Source organism: Ranitomeya variabilis, chromosome 1 (assembly GCF_051348905.1).
Source record: "Ranitomeya variabilis isolate aRanVar5 chromosome 1, aRanVar5.hap1, whole genome shotgun sequence".
Classification (NCBI taxonomy): domain Eukaryota; kingdom Metazoa; phylum Chordata; class Amphibia; order Anura; family Dendrobatidae; genus Ranitomeya; species Ranitomeya variabilis.
In genome coordinates, this window is record NC_135232.1 from 846,219,583 (window position 1) to 846,234,271 (window position 14,689).

General features: G+C 37.9%; 16 non-coding genes across 16 annotated transcripts; all 16 read left to right on the top strand.

Annotated features, from left to right (window-relative positions):
- The first annotated feature begins 37 nt into the window (after positions 1-37).
- TRNAK-UUU (transfer RNA lysine (anticodon UUU)) lies at positions 38-110 on the top strand. Its single transcript has one exon. It is a non-coding gene; the product is annotated as a tRNA-Lys (tRNA).
- A 609-nt stretch (positions 111-719) lies between these two features.
- Positions 720-792, top strand: TRNAK-UUU (transfer RNA lysine (anticodon UUU)). The gene has a single exon. It is a non-coding gene; the product is annotated as a tRNA-Lys (tRNA).
- Positions 793-1,405: 613 nt separating this feature from the next.
- Positions 1,406-1,478, top strand: TRNAK-UUU (transfer RNA lysine (anticodon UUU)). The gene has a single exon. It is a non-coding gene; the product is annotated as a tRNA-Lys (tRNA).
- Positions 1,479-3,463: 1,985 nt separating this feature from the next.
- TRNAK-UUU (transfer RNA lysine (anticodon UUU)) lies at positions 3,464-3,536 on the top strand. Its single transcript has one exon. It is a non-coding gene; the product is annotated as a tRNA-Lys (tRNA).
- A 613-nt stretch (positions 3,537-4,149) lies between these two features.
- On the top strand, positions 4,150-4,222 carry TRNAK-UUU (transfer RNA lysine (anticodon UUU)). Its single transcript has one exon. It is a non-coding gene; the product is annotated as a tRNA-Lys (tRNA).
- Positions 4,223-5,521: 1,299 nt separating this feature from the next.
- TRNAK-UUU (transfer RNA lysine (anticodon UUU)) lies at positions 5,522-5,594 on the top strand. The gene has a single exon. It is a non-coding gene; the product is annotated as a tRNA-Lys (tRNA).
- A 1,299-nt stretch (positions 5,595-6,893) lies between these two features.
- Positions 6,894-6,966, top strand: TRNAK-UUU (transfer RNA lysine (anticodon UUU)). The gene has a single exon. It is a non-coding gene; the product is annotated as a tRNA-Lys (tRNA).
- Positions 6,967-7,579: 613 nt separating this feature from the next.
- TRNAK-UUU (transfer RNA lysine (anticodon UUU)) lies at positions 7,580-7,652 on the top strand. The gene has a single exon. It is a non-coding gene; the product is annotated as a tRNA-Lys (tRNA).
- Positions 7,653-8,951: 1,299 nt separating this feature from the next.
- TRNAK-UUU (transfer RNA lysine (anticodon UUU)) lies at positions 8,952-9,024 on the top strand. The gene has a single exon. It is a non-coding gene; the product is annotated as a tRNA-Lys (tRNA).
- A 609-nt stretch (positions 9,025-9,633) lies between these two features.
- Positions 9,634-9,706, top strand: TRNAK-UUU (transfer RNA lysine (anticodon UUU)). Its single transcript has one exon. It is a non-coding gene; the product is annotated as a tRNA-Lys (tRNA).
- Positions 9,707-10,319: 613 nt separating this feature from the next.
- On the top strand, positions 10,320-10,392 carry TRNAK-UUU (transfer RNA lysine (anticodon UUU)). The gene has a single exon. It is a non-coding gene; the product is annotated as a tRNA-Lys (tRNA).
- Positions 10,393-11,005: 613 nt separating this feature from the next.
- TRNAK-UUU (transfer RNA lysine (anticodon UUU)) lies at positions 11,006-11,078 on the top strand. Its single transcript has one exon. It is a non-coding gene; the product is annotated as a tRNA-Lys (tRNA).
- Positions 11,079-11,687: 609 nt separating this feature from the next.
- Positions 11,688-11,760, top strand: TRNAK-UUU (transfer RNA lysine (anticodon UUU)). The gene has a single exon. It is a non-coding gene; the product is annotated as a tRNA-Lys (tRNA).
- A 1,291-nt stretch (positions 11,761-13,051) lies between these two features.
- Positions 13,052-13,124, top strand: TRNAK-UUU (transfer RNA lysine (anticodon UUU)). Its single transcript has one exon. It is a non-coding gene; the product is annotated as a tRNA-Lys (tRNA).
- Positions 13,125-13,737: 613 nt separating this feature from the next.
- Positions 13,738-13,810, top strand: TRNAK-UUU (transfer RNA lysine (anticodon UUU)). The gene has a single exon. It is a non-coding gene; the product is annotated as a tRNA-Lys (tRNA).
- A 613-nt stretch (positions 13,811-14,423) lies between these two features.
- TRNAK-UUU (transfer RNA lysine (anticodon UUU)) lies at positions 14,424-14,496 on the top strand. Its single transcript has one exon. It is a non-coding gene; the product is annotated as a tRNA-Lys (tRNA).
- Positions 14,497-14,689: the final 193 nt, after the last annotated feature.

The window sequence follows — 14,689 nt, forward strand, 5'->3', positions numbered from 1 at the left end:
GAATCTTAAAAAATGTACAAACTTTTTTCTGGAGAGGGCCTGGGTAGCTCAGTCGGTAGAGCATCAGACTTTTAATCTGAGGGTCCAGGGTTCAAGTCCCTGTTCAGGCGTCTTTTAAATTTCATCCTATCACTTTGTTTAAATTTCAGCTTGTGCTTTAAGTTAAGTTACATGCTTAGTTCACTCATTTGTTATTAAAAAATAAAAATGTTGCTTTTCTTCTAGATAGGAAAAGATACATTTGAATATGTCCAAACTGAATGCACGATGCTTTGCTTGATTTTGGCATTGTACAGTGATATTAAGCAGGAACATATGTTTCCCATAAAAAGCAAGCAGAACCACAGTGAGTTCTACTTTTCTCTGTAGCACATGTGGCATCAACATTATGAAAGACAATAAACATCAGTACTGAGCTGTACGTATGTGAATTCAGCTTTGGAGAAAGCTAAATCAATTGCTTGATGTTGCAGCTCCACCTGCTTGTAACTGCACAAGTCTGATAGCTTTTCACTGGGCTGAGTGCTCAACACTGCTCTTTCCCATTTTCCTATGCATAGAGTTAAAAAAGAGATGTAACCTGACACCTCATTGTGCTGGCAGTGTTGACTTTGATTTTGAGTTTGCACAGTGACATAAAGAAAGCAGCATATCTTAGGGTACAGATCGATGAATAGGAAGAGAATCTTAAAAAATGTACAAACTTTTTTCTGGAGAGGGCCTGGGTAGCTCAGTCGGTAGAGCATCAGACTTTTAATCTGAGGGTCCAGGGTTCAAGTCCCTGTTCAGGCGTTTTTTAAATTTCATCCTATCACTTTGTTTAAATTTCAGCTTGTACTTTAAGTTAAGTTACATGCTTAGTTCACTCATTTGTTATTAAAAAATAAAAATGTTGCTTTTCTTCTAGATAGGAAAAGATACATTTGAATATGTCCAAACTGAATGCACGATGCTTTGCTTGATTTTGGCATTGTACAGTGATATTAAGCAGGAACATATGTTTCCCATAAAAAGCAAGCAGAACCAAAGTGAGTTCTACTTTTCTCTGTAGCACATGTGGCATCAACATTATGAAAGACAATAAACATCAGCACTGAGCTGTACGTATGTGAATTCAGCTTTGGAGAAAGCTAAATCAATTGCTTGATGTTGCAGCTCCACCTGCTTGTAACTGCACAAGTCTGATAGCTTTTCACTGGGCTGAGTGCTCAACACTGCTCTTTCCCATTTTCCTATGCATAGAGTTAAAAAAGAGATGTAACCTGACACCTCATTGTGCTGGCAGACAGTGTTGACTTTGATTTTGAGTTTGCACAGTGACATAAAGAAAGCAGCATATCTTAGGGTACAGATCGATGAATAGGAAGAGAATCTTAAAAAATGTACAAACTTTTTTCTGGAGAGGGCCTGGGTAGCTCAGTCGGTAGAGCATCAGACTTTTAATCTGAGGGTCCAGGGTTCAAGTCCCTGTTCAGGCATCTTTTAAATTTCATCCTATCACTTTGTTTAAATTTCAGCTTGTGCTTTAAGTTAAGTTACATGCTTAGTTCACTCATTTGTTATTAAAAAATAAAAATGTTGCTTTTCTTCTAGATAGGAAAAGATACATTTGAATATGTCCAAACTGAATGCACGATGCTTTGCTTGATTTTGGCATTGTACAGTGATATTAAGCAGGAACATGTGTTTCCCATAAAAAGCAAGCAGAACCAAAGTGAGTTCTACTTTTCTCTGTAGCACATGTGGCATCAACATTATGAAAGACAATAAACATCAGTACTGAGCTGTACGTATGTGAATTCAGCTTTGGAGAAAGCTAAATCAATTGCTTGATGTTGCAGCTCCACCTGCTTGCAACTGCACAAGTCTGATAGCTTTTCACTGGGCTGAGTGCTCAACACTGCTCTTTCCCATTTTCCTATGCATAGAGTTAAAAAAGAGATGTAACCTGACACCTCATTGTGCTGGCAGACAGTGTTGACTTTGATTTTGAGTTTGCACAGTGACATAAAGAAAGCAGCATATCTTAGGGTACAGATCGATGAATAGGAAGAGAATCTTAAAAAATGTACAAACTTTTTTCTGGAGAGGGCCTGGGTATCTCAGTCGGTAGAGCATCAGACTTTTAATCTGAGAGTCCAGGGTTCAAGTCCCTGTTCAGGCGTTTTTTAAATTTCATCCTATCACTTTGTTTAAATTTCAGCTTGTACTTTAAGTTAAGTTACATGCTTAGTTCACTCATTTGTTATTAAAAAATAAAAATGTTGCTTTTCTTCTAGATAGGAAAAGATACATTTGAATATGTCCAAACTGAATGCACGATGCTTTGCTTGATTTTGGCATTGTACAGTGATATTAAGCAGGAACATATGTTTCCCATAAAAAGCAAGCAGAACCAAAGTGAGTTCTACTTTTCTCTGTAGCACATGTGGCATCAACATTATGAAAGACAATAAACATCAGCACTGAGCTGTACGTATGTGAATTCAGCTTTGGAGAAAGCTAAATCAATTGCTTGATGTTGCAGCTCCACCTGCTTGTAACTGCACAAGTCTGATAGCTTTTCACTGGGCTGAGTGCTCAACACTGCTCTTTCCCATTTTCCTATGCATAGAGTTAAAAAAGAGATGTAACCTGACACCTCATTGTGCTGGCAGACAGTGTTGACTTTGATTTTGAGTTTGCACAGTGACATAAAGAAAGCAGCATATCTTAGGGTACAGATCGATGAATAGGAAGAGAATCTTAAAAAATGTACAAACTTTTTTCTGGAGAGGGCCTGGGTATCTCAGTCGGTAGAGCATCAGACTTTTAATCTGAGAGTCCAGGGTTCAAGTCCCTGTTCAGGCGTTTTTTAAATTTCATCCTATCACTTTGTTTAAATTTCAGCTTGTACTTTAAGTTAAGTTACATGCTTAGTTCACTCATTTGTTATTAAAAAATAAAAATGTTGCTTTTCTTCTAGATAGGAAAAGATACATTTGAATATGTCCAATCTGAATGCACGATGCTTTGCTTGATTTTGGCATTGTACAGTGATATTAAGCAGGAACATATGTTTCCCATAAAAAGCAAGCAGAACCAAAGTGAGTTCTACTTTTCTCTGTAGCACATGTGGCATCAACATTATGAAAGACAATAAACATCAGTACTGAGCTGTACGTATGTGAATTCAGCTTTGGAGAAAGCTAAATCAATTGCTTGATGTTGCAGCTCCACCTGCTTGTAACTGCACAAGTCTGATAGCTTTTCACTGGGCTGAGTGCTCAACACTGCTCTTTCCCATTTTCCTATGCATAGAGTTAAAAAAGAGATGTAACCTGACACCTCATTGTGCTGGCAGACAGTGTTGACTTTGATTTTGAGTTTGCACAGTGACATAAAGAAAGCAGCATATCTTAGGGTACAGGTCGATGAATAGGAAGAGAATCTTAAAAAATGTACAAACTTTTTTCTGGAGAGGGCCTGGGTAGCTCAGTCGGTAGAGCATCAGACTTTTAATCTGAGGGTCCAGGGTTCAAGTCCCTGTTCAGGCGTCTTTCAAATTTCATCCTATCACTTTGTTTAAATTTCAGCTTGTGCTTTAAGTTAAGTTACATGCTTAGTTCACTCATTTGTTATTAAAAAAAAAAATTGTGGCTTTTCTTCTAGATAGGAAAAGATACATTTGATTATGTCCAAACTGAATGCACGATGCTTTGCTTGATTTTTGCATTGTACAGTGATATTAAGCAGGAACATATGTTTCCCATAAAAAGCAAGCAGAACCAAAGTGAGTTCTACTTTTCTCTGTAGCACATGTGGCATCAACATTATGAAAGACAATAAACATCAGTACTGAGCTGTACGTATGTGAATTCAGCTTTGGAGAAAGCTAAATCAATTGCTTGATGTTGCAGCTCCACCTGCTTGTAACTGCACAAGTCTGATAGCTTTTCACTGGGCTGAGTGCTCAACACTGCTCTTTCCCATTTTCCTATGCATAGAGTTAAAAAAGAGATGTAACCTGACACCTCATTGTGCTGGCAGACAGTGTTGACTTTGATTTTGAGTTTGCACAGTGACATAAAGAAAGCAGCATATTTTAGGGTACAGGTCGATGAATAGGAAGAGAATCTTAAAAAATGTACAAACTTTTTTCTGGAGAGGGCCTGGGTAGCTCAGTCGGTAGAGCATCAGACTTTTAATCTGAGGGTCCAGGGTTCAAGTCCCTGTTCAGGCGTCTTTTAAATTTCATCCTATCACTTTGTTTAAATTTCAGCTTGTGCTTTAAGTTAAGTTACATGCTTAGTTCACTCATTTGTTATTAAAAAATAAAAATGTTGCTTTTCTTCTAGATAGGAAAAGATACATTTGAATATGTCCAAACTGAATGCACGATGCTTTGCTTGATTTTGGCATTGTACAGTGATATTAAGCAGGAACATGTGTTTCCCATAAAAAGCAAGCAGAACCAAAGTGAGTTCTACTTTTCTCTGTAGCACATGTGGCATCAACATTATGAAAGACAATAAACATCAGTACTGAGCTGTACGTATGTGAATTCAGCTTTGGAGAAAGCTAAATCAATTGCTTGATGTTGCAGCTCCACCTGCTTGTAACTGCACAAGTCTGATAGCTTTTCACTGGGCTGAGTGCTCAACACTGCTCTTTCCCATTTTCCTATGCATAGAGTTAAAAAAGAGATGTAACCTGACACCTCATTGTGCTGGCAGACAGTGTTGACTTTGATTTTGAGTTTGCACAGTGACATAAAGAAAGCAGCATATCTTAGGGTACAGATCGATGAATAGGAAGGGAATCTTAAAAAATGTACAAACTTTTTTCTGGAGAGGGCCTGGGTAGCTCAGTCGGTAGAGCATCAGACTTTTAATCTGAGAGTCCAGGGTTCAAGTCCCTGTTCAGGCGTCTTTTAAATTTCATCCTATCACTTTGTTTAAATTTCAGCTTGTGCTTTAAGTTAAGTTACATGCTTAGTTCACTCATTTGTTATTAAAAAATAAAAATGTTGCTTTTCTTCTAGATAGGAAAAGATACATTTGAATATGTCCAAACTGAATGCACGATGCTTTGCTTGATTTTGGCATTGTACAGTGATATTACGCAGGAACATATGTTTCCCATAAAAAGCAAGCAGAACCAAAGTGAGTTCTACTTTTCTCTGTAGCACATGTGGCATCAACATTATGAAAGACAATAAACATCAGTACTGAGCTGTACGTATGTGAATTCAGCTTTGGAGAAAGCTAAATCAATTGCTTGATGTTGCAGCTCCACCTGCTTGTAACTGCACAAGTCTGATAGCTTTTCACTGGGCTGAGTGCTCAACACTGCTCTTTCCCATTTTCCTATGCATAGAGTTAAAAAAGAGATGTAACCTGACACCTCATTGTGCTGGCAGACAGTGTTGACTTTGATTTTGAGTTTGCACAGTGACATAAAGAAAGCAGCATATCTTAGGGTACAGGTCGATGAATAGGAAGAGAATCTTAAAAAATGTACAAACTTTTTTCTGGAGAGGGCCTGGGTAGCTCAGTCGGTAGAGCATCAGACTTTTAATCTGAGGGTCCAGGGTTCAAGTCCCTGTTCAGGCGTCTTTCAAATTTCATCCTATCACTTTGTTTAAATTTCAGCTTGTGCTTTAAGTTAAGTTACATGCTTAGTTCACTCATTTGTTATTAAAAAAAAAAATTGTGGCTTTTCTTCTAGATAGGAAAAGATACATTTGATTATGTCCAAACTGAATGCACGATGCTTTGCTTGATTTTTGCATTGTACAGTGATATTAAGCAGGAACATATGTTTCCCATAAAAAGCAAGCAGAACCAAAGTGAGTTCTACTTTTCTCTGTAGCACATGTGGCATCAACATTATGAAAGACAATAAACATCAGTACTGAGCTGTACGTATGTGAATTCAGCTTTGGAGAAAGCTAAATCAATTGCTTGATGTTGCAGCTCCACCTGCTTGTAACTGCACAAGTCTGATAGCTTTTCACTGGGCTGAGTGCTCAACACTGCTCTTTCCCATTTTCCTATGCATAGAGTTAAAAAAGAGATGTAACCTGACACCTCATTGTGCTGGCAGACAGTGTTGACTTTGATTTTGAGTTTGCACAGTGACATAAAGAAAGCAGCATATCTTAGGGTACAGGTCGATGAATAGGAAGAGAATCTTAAAAAATGTACAAACTTTTTTCTGGAGAGGGCCTGGGTATCTCAGTCGGTAGAGCATCAGACTTTTAATCTGAGAGTCCAGGGTTCAAGTCCCTGTTCAGGCGTTTTTTAAATTTCATCCTATCACTTTGTTTAAATTTCAGCTTGTACTTTAAGTTAAGTTACATGCTTAGTTCACTCATTTGTTATTAAAAAATAAAAATGTTGCTTTTCTTCTAGATAGGAAAAGATACATTTGAATATGTCCAAACTGAATGCACGATGCTTTGCTTGATTTTGGCATTGTACAGTGATATTAAGCAGGAACATATGTTTCCCATAAAAAGCAAGCAGAACCAAAGTGAGTTCTACTTTTCTCTGTAGCACATGTGGCATCAACATTATGAAAGACAATAAACATCAGTACTGAGCTGTACGTATGTGAATTCAGCTTTGGAGAAAGCTAAATCAATTGCTTGATGTTGCAGCTCCACCTGCTTGTAACTGCACAAGTCTGATAGCTTTTCACTGGGCTGAGTGCTCAACACTGCTCTTTCCCATTTTCCTATGCATAGAGTTAAAAAAGAGATGTAACCTGACACCTCATTGTGCTGGCAGACAGTGTTGACTTTGATTTTGAGTTTGCACAGTGACATAAAGAAAGCAGCATATCTTAGGGTACAGGTCGATGAATAGGAAGAGAATCTTAAAAAATGTACAAACTTTTTTCTGGAGAGGGCCTGGGTAGCTCAGTCGGTAGAGCATCAGACTTTTAATCTGAGGGTCCAGGGTTCAAGTCCCTGTTCAGGCGTCTTTCAAATTTCATCCTATCACTTTGTTTAAATTTCAGCTTGTGCTTTAAGTTAAGTTACATGCTTAGTTCACTCATTTGTTATTAAAAAAAAAAATTGTGGCTTTTCTTCTAGATAGGAAAAGATACATTTGATTATGTCCAAACTGAATGCACGATGCTTTGCTTGATTTTTGCATTGTACAGTGATATTAAGCAGGAACATATGTTTCCCATAAAAAGCAAGCAGAACCAAAGTGAGTTCTACTTTTCTCTGTAGCACATGTGGCATCAACATTATGAAAGACAATAAACATCAGTACTGAGCTGTACGTATGTGAATTCAGCTTTGGAGAAAGCTAAATCAATTGCTTGATGTTGCAGCTCCACCTGCTTGTAACTGCACAAGTCTGATAGCTTTTCACTGGGCTGAGTGCTCAACACTGCTCTTTCCCATTTTCCTATGCATAGAGTTAAAAAAGAGATGTAACCTGACACCTCATTGTGCTGGCAGACAGTGTTGACTTTGATTTTGAGTTTGCACAGTGACATAAAGAAAGCAGCATATTTTAGGGTACAGGTCGATGAATAGGAAGAGAATCTTAAAAAATGTACAAACTTTTTTCTGGAGAGGGCCTGGGTAGCTCAGTCGGTAGAGCATCAGACTTTTAATCTGAGGGTCCAGGGTTCAAGTCCCTGTTCAGGCGTCTTTTAAATTTCATCCTATCACTTTGTTTAAATTTCAGCTTGTGCTTTAAGTTAAGTTACATGCTTAGTTCACTCATTTGTTATTAAAAAATAAAAATGTTGCTTTTCTTCTAGATAGGAAAAGATACATTTGAATATGTCCAAACTGAATGCACGATGCTTTGCTTGATTTTGGCATTGTACAGTGATATTAAGCAGGAACATGTGTTTCCCATAAAAAGCAAGCAGAACCAAAGTGAGTTCTACTTTTCTCTGTAGCACATGTGGCATCAACATTATGAAAGACAATAAACATCAGTACTGAGCTGTACGTATGTGAATTCAGCTTTGGAGAAAGCTAAATCAATTGCTTGATGTTGCAGCTCCACCTGCTTGTAACTGCACAAGTCTGATAGCTTTTCACTGGGCTGAGTGCTCAACACTGCTCTTTCCCATTTTCCTATGCATAGAGTTAAAAAAGAGATGTAACCTGACACCTCATTGTGCTGGCAGACAGTGTTGACTTTGATTTTGAGTTTGCACAGTGACATAAAGAAAGCAGCATATCTTAGGGTACAGATCGATGAATAGGAAGAGAATCTTAAAAAATGTACAAACTTTTTTCTGGAGAGGGCCTGGGTATCTCAGTCGGTAGAGCATCAGACTTTTAATCTGAGAGTCCAGGGTTCAAGTCCCTGTTCAGGCGTTTTTTAAATTTCATCCTATCACTTTGTTTAAATTTCAGCTTGTACTTTAAGTTAAGTTACATGCTTAGTTCACTCATTTGTTATTAAAAAATAAAAATGTTGCTTTTCTTCTAGATAGGAAAAGATACATTTGAATATGTCCAATCTGAATGCACGATGCTTTGCTTGATTTTGGCATTGTACAGTGATATTAAGCAGGAACATATGTTTCCCATAAAAAGCAAGCAGAACCAAAGTGAGTTCTACTTTTCTCTGTAGCACATGTGGCATCAACATTATGAAAGACAATAAACATCAGTACTGAGCTGTACGTATGTGAATTCAGCTTTGGAGAAAGCTAAATCAATTGCTTGATGTTGCAGCTCCACCTGCTTGTAACTGCACAAGTCTGATAGCTTTTCACTGGGCTGAGTGCTCAACACTGCTCTTTCCCATTTTCCTATGCATAGAGTTAAAAAAGAGATGTAACCTGACACCTCATTGTGCTGGCAGACAGTGTTGACATTGATTTTGAGTTTGCACAGTGACATAAAGAAAGCAGCATATCTTAGGGTACAGGTCGATGAATAGGAAGAGAATCTTAAAAAATGTACAAACTTTTTTCTGGAGAGGGCCTGGGTAGCTCAGTCGGTAGAGCATCAGACTTTTAATCTGAGGGTCCAGGGTTCAAGTCCCTGTTCAGGCGTCTTTCAAATTTCATCCTATCACTTTGTTTAAATTTCAGCTTGTGCTTTAAGTTAAGTTACATGCTTAGTTCACTCATTTGTTATTAAAAAAAAAAAATGTTGCTTTTCTTCTAGATAGGAAAAGATACATTTGAATATGTCCAAACTGAATGCACGATGCTTTGCTTGATTTTGGCATTGTACAGTGATATTAAGCAGGAACATATGTTTCCCATAAAAAGCAAGCAGAACCAAAGTGAGTTCTACTTTTCTCTGTAGCACATGTGGCATCAACATTATGAAAGACAATAAACATCAGTACTGAGCTGTACGTATGTGAATTCAGCTTTGGAGAAAGCTAAATCAATTGCTTGATGTTGCAGCTCCACCTGCTTGTAACTGCACAAGTCTGATAGCTTTTCACTGGGCTGAGTGCTCAACACTGCTCTTTCCCATTTTCCTATGCATAGAGTTAAAAAAGAGATGTAACCTGACACCTCATTGTGCTGGCAGTGTTGACTTTGATTTTGAGTTTGCACAGTGACATAAAGAAAGCAGCATATCTTAGGGTACAGATCGATGAATAGGAAGAGAATCTTAAAAAATGTACAAACTTTTTTCTGGAGAGGGCCTGGGTAGCTCAGTCGGTAGAGCATCAGACTTTTAATCTGAGGGTCCAGGGTTCAAGTCCCTGTTCAGGCGTCTTTTAAATTTCATCCTATCACTTTGTTTAAATTTCAGCTTGTGCTTTAAGTTAAGTTACATGCTTAGTTCACTCATTTGTTATTAAAAAATAAAAATGTTGCTTTTCTTCTAGATAGGAAAAGATACATTTGAATATGTCCAAACTGAATGCACGATGCTTTGCTTGATTTTGGCATTGTACAGTGATATTAAGCAGGAACATATGTTTCCCATAAAAAGCAAGCAGAACCACAGTGAGTTCTACTTTTCTCTGTAGCACATGTGGCATCAACATTATGAAAGACAATAAACATCAGTACTGAGCTGTACGTATGTGAATTCAGCTTTGGAGAAAGCTAAATCAATTGCTTGATGTTGCAGCTCCACCTGCTTGTAACTGCACAAGTCTGATAGCTTTTCACTGGGCTGAGTGCTCAACACTGCTCTTTCCCATTTTCCTATGCATAGAGTTAAAAAAGAGATGTAACCTGACACCTCATTGTGCTGGCAGACAGTGTTGACATTGATTTTGAGTTTGCACAGTGACATAAAGAAAGCAGCATATCTTAGGGTACAGGTCGATGAATAGGAAGAGAATCTTAAAAAATGTACAAACTTTTTTCTGGAGAGGGCCTGGGTAGCTCAGTCGGTAGAGCATCAGACTTTTAATCTGAGGGTCCAGGGTTCAAGTCCCTGTTCAGGCGTCTTTCAAATTTCATCCTATCACTTTGTTTAAATTTCAGCTTGTGCTTTAAGTTAAGTTACATGCTTAGTTCACTCATTTGTTATTAAAAAATAAAAATGTTGCTTTTCTTCTAGATAGGAAAAGATACATTTGAATATGTCCAATCTGAATGCACGATGCTTTGCTTGATTTTGGCATTGTACAGTGATATTAAGCAGGAACATATGTTTCCCATAAAAAGCAAGCAGAACCAAAGTGAGTTCTACTTTTCTCTGTAGCACATGTGGCATCAACATTATGAAAGACAATAAACATCAGTACTGAGCTGTACGTATGTGAATTCAGCTTTGGAGAAAGCTAAATCAATTGCTTGATGTTGCAGCTCCACCTGCTTGTAACTGCACAAGTCTGATAGCTTTTCACTGGGCTGAGTGCTCAACACTGCTCTTTCCCATTTTCCTATGCATAGAGTTAAAAAAGAGATGTAACCTGACACCTCATTGTGCTGGCAGACAGTGTTGACATTGATTTTGAGTTTGCACAGTGACATAAAGAAAGCAGCATATCTTAGGGTACAGGTCGATGAATAGGAAGAGAATCTTAAAAAATGTACAAACTTTTTTCTGGAGAGGGCCTGGGTAGCTCAGTCGGTAGAGCATCAGACTTTTAATCTGAGGGTCCAGGGTTCAAGTCCCTGTTCAGGCGTCTTTCAAATTTCATCCTATCACTTTGTTTAAATTTCAGCTTGTGCTTTAAGTTAAGTTACATGCTTAGTTCACTCATTTGTTATTAAAAAAAAAAAATGTTGCTTTTCTTCTAGATAGGAAAAGATACATTTGAATATGTCCAAACTGAATGCACGATGCTTTGCTTGATTTTGGCATTGTACAGTGATATTAAGCAGGAACATATGTTTCCCATAAAAAGCAAGCAGAACCAAAGTGAGTTCTACTTTTCTCTGTAGCACATGTGGCATCAACATTATGAAAGACAATAAACATCAGTACTGAGCTGTACGTATGTGAATTCAGCTTTGGAGAAAGCTAAATCAATTGCTTGATGTTGCAGCTCCACCTGCTTGTAACTGCACAAGTCTGATAGCTTTTCACTGGGCTGAGTGCTCAACACTGCTCTTTCCCATTTTCCTATGCATAGAGTTAAAAAAGAGATGTAACCTGACACCTCATTGTGCTGGCAGTGTTGACTTTGATTTTGAGTTTGCACAGTGACATAAAGAAAGCAGCATATCTTAGGGTACAGATCGATGAATAGGAAGAGAATCTTAAAAAATGTACAAACTTTTTTCTGGAGAGGGCCTGGGTAGCTCAGTCGGTAGAGCATCAGACTTTTAATCTGAGGGTCCAGGGTTCAAGTCCCTGTTCAGGCGTCTTTTAAATTTCATCCTATCACTTTGTTTAAATTTCAGCTTGTGCTTTAAGTTAAGTTACATGCTTAGTTCACTCATTTGTTATTAAAAAATAAAAATGTTGCTTTTCTTCTAGATAGGAAAAGATACATTTGAATATGTCCAAACTGAATGCACGATGCTTTGCTTGATTTTGGCATTGTACAGTGATATTAAGCAGGAACATATGTTTCCCATAAAAAGCAAGCAGAACCACAGTGAGTTCTACTTTTCTCTGTAGCACATGTGGCATCAACATTATGAAAGACAATAAACATCAGTACTGAGCTGTACGTATGTGAATTCAGCTTTGGAGAAAGCTAAATCAATTGCTTGATGTTGCAGCTCCACCTGCTTGTAACTGCACAAGTCTGATAGCTTTTCACTGGGCTGAGTGCTCAACACTGCTCTTTCCCATTTTCCTATGCATAGAGTTAAAAAAGAGATGTAACCTGACACCTCATTGTGCTGGCAGTGTTGACTTTGATTTTGAGTTTGCACAGTGACTTAAAGAAAGCAGCATATCTTAGGGTACAGATCGATGAATAGGAAGAGAATCTTAAAAAATGTACAAACTTTTTTCTGGAGAGGGCCTGGGTAGCTCAGTCGGTAGAGCATCAGACTTTTAATCTGAGGGTCCAGGGTTCAAGTCCCTGTTCAGGTGTCTTTTAAATTTCATCCTATCACTTTGTTTAAATTTCAGCTTGTGCTTTAAGTTAAGTTACATGCTTAGTTCACTCATTTGTTATTAAAAAATAAAAATGTTGCTTTTCTTCTAGATAGGAAAAGATACATTTGAATATGTCCAAACTGAATGCACGATGCTTTGCTTGATTTTGGCATTGTACAGTGATATTAAGCAGGAACATATGTTTCCCATAAAAAGCAAGCAGAACCAAAGTGAGTTCTACTTTTCTCTGTAGCACATGTGGCATCAACATTATGAAAGACAATAAACATCAGTACTGAGCTGTACGTATGTGAATTCAGCTTTGGAGAAAGCTAAATCAATTGCTTGATGTTGCAGCTCCACCTGCTTGTAACTGCACAAGTCTGATAGCTTTTCACTGGGCTGAGTGCTCAACACTGCTCTTTCCCATTTTCCTATGCATAGAGTTAAAAAAGAGATGTAACCTGACACCTCATTGTGCTGGCAGTGTTGACTTTGATTTTGAGTTTGCACAGTGACATAAAGAAAGCAGCATATCTTAGGGTACAGATCGATGAATAGGAAGAGAATCTTAAAAAATGTACAAACTTTTTTCTGGAGAGGGCCTGGGTAGCTCAGTCGGTAGAGCATCAGACTTTTAATCTGAGGGTCCAGGGTTCAAGTCCCTGTTCAGGCGTCTTTTAAATTTCATCCTATCACTTTGTTTAAATTTCAGCTTGTGCTTTAAGTTAAGTTACATGCTTAGTTCACTCATTTGTTATTAAAAAATAAAAATGTTGCTTTTCTTCTAGATAGGAAAAGATACATTTGAATATGTCCAAACTGAATGCACGATGCTTTGCTTGATTTTGGCATTGTACAGTGATATTAAGCAGGAACATATGTTTCCCATAAAAAGCAAGCAGAACCACAGTGAGTTCTACTTTTCTCTGTAGCACATGTGGCATCAACATTATGAAAGACAATAAACATCAGTACTGAGCTGTACGTATGTGAATTCAGCTTTGGAGAAAGCTAAATCAATTGCTTGATGTTGCAGCTCCACCTGCTTGTAACTGCACAAGTCTGATAGCTTTTCACTGGGCTGAGTGCTCAACACTGCTCTTTCCCATTTTCCTATGCATAGAGTTAAAAAAGAGATGTAACCTGACACCTCATTGTGCTGGCAGACAGTGTTGACATTGATTTTGAGTTTGCACAGTGACATAAAGAAAGCAGCATATCTTAGGGTACAGGTCGATGAATAGGAAGAGAATCTTAAAAAATGTACAAACTTTTTTCTGGAGAGGGCCTGGGTAGCTCAGTCGGTAGAGCATCAGACTTTTAATCTGAGGGTCCAGGGTTCAAGTCCCTGTTCAGGCGTCTTTCAAATTTCATCCTATCACTTTGTTTAAATTTCAGCTTGTGCTTTAAGTTAAGTTACATGCTTAGTTCACTCATTTGTTATTAAAAAATAAAAATGTTGCTTTTCTTCTAGATAGGAAAAGATACATTTGAATATGTCCAATCTGAATGCACGATGCTTTGCTTGATTTTGGCATTGTACAGTGATATTAAGCAGGAACATATGTTTCCCATAAAAAGCAAGCAGAACCAAAGTGAGTTCTACTTTTCTCTGTAGCACATGTGGCATCAACATTATGAAAGACAATAAACATCAGTACTGAGCTGTACGTATGTGAATTCAGCTTTGGAGAAAGCTAAATCAATTGCTTGATGTTGCAGCTCCACCTGCTTGTAACTGCACAAGTCTGATAGCTTTTCACTGGGCTGAGTGCTCAACACTGCTCTTTCCCATTTTCCTATGCATAGAGTTAAAAAAGAGATGTAACCTGACACCTCATTGTGCTGGCAGACAGTGTTGACATTGATTTTGAGTTTGCACAGTGACATAAAGAAAGCAGCATATCTTAGGGTACAGGTCGATGAATAGGAAGAGAATCTTAAAAAATGTACAAACTTTTTTCTGGAGAGGGCCTGGGTAGCTCAGTCGGTAGAGCATCAGACTTTTAATCTGAGGGTCCAGGGTTCAAGTCCCTGTTCAGGCGTCTTTCAAATTTCATCCTATCACTTTGTTTAAATTTCAGCTTGTGCTTTAAGTTAAGTTACATGCTTAGTTCACTCATTTGTTATTAAAAAAAAAAAATGTTGCTTTTCTTCTAGATAGGAAAAGATACATTTGAATATGTCCAAACTGAATGCACGATGCTTTGCTTGATTTTGGCATTGTACAGTGATATT